Raw genomic sequence first — 2,500 nt, 5'->3', positions numbered from 1 at the left:
CCAAAGCGGATCAACAGGGTTGGAGCTCTATCGCAGGAGATCGTCCACATTTTTCAACTCATGGAAAGCAGATCTTCATGGAGCTGGGGTATTGTCTTGCTGGAACACGTTTGGGTCTCTGTACAATTGTGTATCTCCAGACTTGTGTATCAGGTTGGGGAAGAACCACATATGAACGGAAATAGCAGGAGTCCCAATACTTTTGTCAATGTAGAGAAACTTGTTTTAAGTTGTTCTCAGTAATCTGTAATTTAAGATAATAAAGGATTAGGTCTTGATCTGCAGGAATGACAAGATCTTGACACGTGGTCACGCCGTCAGCTTTGTACAGGCATTCAGCTGGTGGTCTGTTAGGAGACATCAGATCAGACAGCAGCAGTGAACATTGGTGTGTAAATTGTTGCATTTTAATGGTTGTCATAACAGTTATTACACTTTATTCATCAATTTTCTTAATTTCTCACAATTTAGAGTGAAACAGGATGTTAGTGAGCTTCTCATGGTGAGTTCTAACATCACCACCCTTACACCATCCATCTCGGATTTATTTATAGATATATACTGTGCTGGTGTGTAATGTCCTCCTGACCACTTTTCACATTTTTAACCACACAAAACTCCATTCTGTAATCTAACACAAGGGCTTTGGAGGACACCACCTTGTTCTCCTGTACATTTGATTCAGAGAATGCCAATGAAGCTCTCAGGTTTCTAATCCAGTTTAATCTAATCTAATGTACCTTTTTCTTCATAGAGAAATCAGATATCAGACCATCAGAACATTTCAGGAGCTTCTACTTCTTGAACCTTAGGTGGCTTTTCATCCCAGGCGCAATATAAGGAACTAAAAGAATTGGGTTTTGTTTCCATCGATTTCATTCCAAGGAATGTTTCATGGGGTGGTGCAGAGGGTAGTGGTGTCTTCTCAGGTTCTGGGTTTGGATCTGTTGCTGCAGAATGTGTTGTCCTTTTTTGTTTTTCATAATGGCTCATGAAAAGAGAAACACAAACAAAAACCTGGCAATATTTACTGTGCGTTGATGATGTGTTTAAAGAAAAGTATGTATAAACTTTTTGATGCATCATTTCTTTTGCCAATAATTATCAATCAGTGAACTACTAATTATGAAAGTCAAGTCAAGTTTATTTTTATTGCACTTTTCACAACAGACATTGTCTCAAAGCAGCTTTACAGAATGTAACAGTGAAGGTGAATGGTGTGTGTTTATCACTGATGAGCACCATGGAGACTGTGGTGAAGGAAAAACTCCCTTAGATGTTATGAGGAAGAAACCTTGAGAGGAACCAGACTCAAAAGCAGAACCTCATCCTCATCTGGGTGACATCAAGAGTGTGATTATAGTCTTTAAACACTACAGAACACTGGAGAGTGAGAACATGAGCACTGGAGTGTGTGATTATGAGTGATGATCTTTCTACAGTCTTTTACAGTCATTATGGTTATAAAACTGGGAGCTACTGAGCAACTCATAAAATAGCTCAACATCTGAGATCATCACAGATCCAACACCAGCTTCTCCATGCCAGAACCTTTAAACACAAGTAGGAACAGAACTGGGCAGCGACAATCTTAGACATAAACTTTCTGATTCTGTAGCATCTCTGGATGGTGTTTCTGTCTCAGTGTGTACAGCAGTCAAAGACCTTGGTGTGATTATTGACCCGAGTCGTTCTTTTGAGTCTCACGTGAATAATATCACCAGGATCTCCTTCTTTCACCTTAGAAATATTTCTTAAATTAGAAATATGATGTCGTTACAGGATGCAGAAAAACTAGTAGATGCTTTTGTAACATCTAGATTAGACTACTGTAACGCTTTACTGTCTGGGTGTTGGAGTAAGTGCAGAAATAAGCTTCAGTTAGTTCAGAATGCAGCAGCAAGAGTCCTCACTAGATCTAGAACATATGATCACATCAGCCCTGTTTTAATCATCTACACTGCTCCCAATTACATCTCACACTGATTATAAAATACTACTACTGACGTATAAAGCACTTAACGCTCTCACGCCGCAGTATCTGAGTGAACTTCTGTACCAGTATGATCCTCCACGCCTACTTAGATCAAAAGGTGCAGGCTATTTGTTGGTACCTCAAATAATGAAGACTCCAGCAGGGGGCAGATGTTTCTCTTATAAACCCCACAGTTATGGAACAACCTTCCAATCAGTGTTGGGACTCAGACACAGTCTCAGTGTTCAAGTCGAGGCTGAACACATATTTATTTAGTGGAGTCTTTAGTCAGTAGGTGTTTGTGAGGTAAAGGAGCAGATCTGGAGGGATCATGGATATGGAGTGTTTGGTGAACTGAGATATTTGGATGCTATCGTCTCCTCACTCTCACACGTTCACTCAGGTTTGTTGATGGTGGTGTGGTGGGTCGTCTCTTATCCCAGAGATCCTCATGTCTGTGTTACATGCTGATCTCCTTCACTGCACCTCAACATCGTATATCTGTAATAAATGGACATTCGGTGC

The sequence above is a fragment of the Silurus meridionalis genome, chromosome 5 (assembly GCF_014805685.1).
Source record: "Silurus meridionalis isolate SWU-2019-XX chromosome 5, ASM1480568v1, whole genome shotgun sequence".
NCBI lineage: Eukaryota > Metazoa > Chordata > Actinopteri > Siluriformes > Siluridae > Silurus > Silurus meridionalis.
This window is presented reverse-complemented; position numbering follows the sequence as displayed.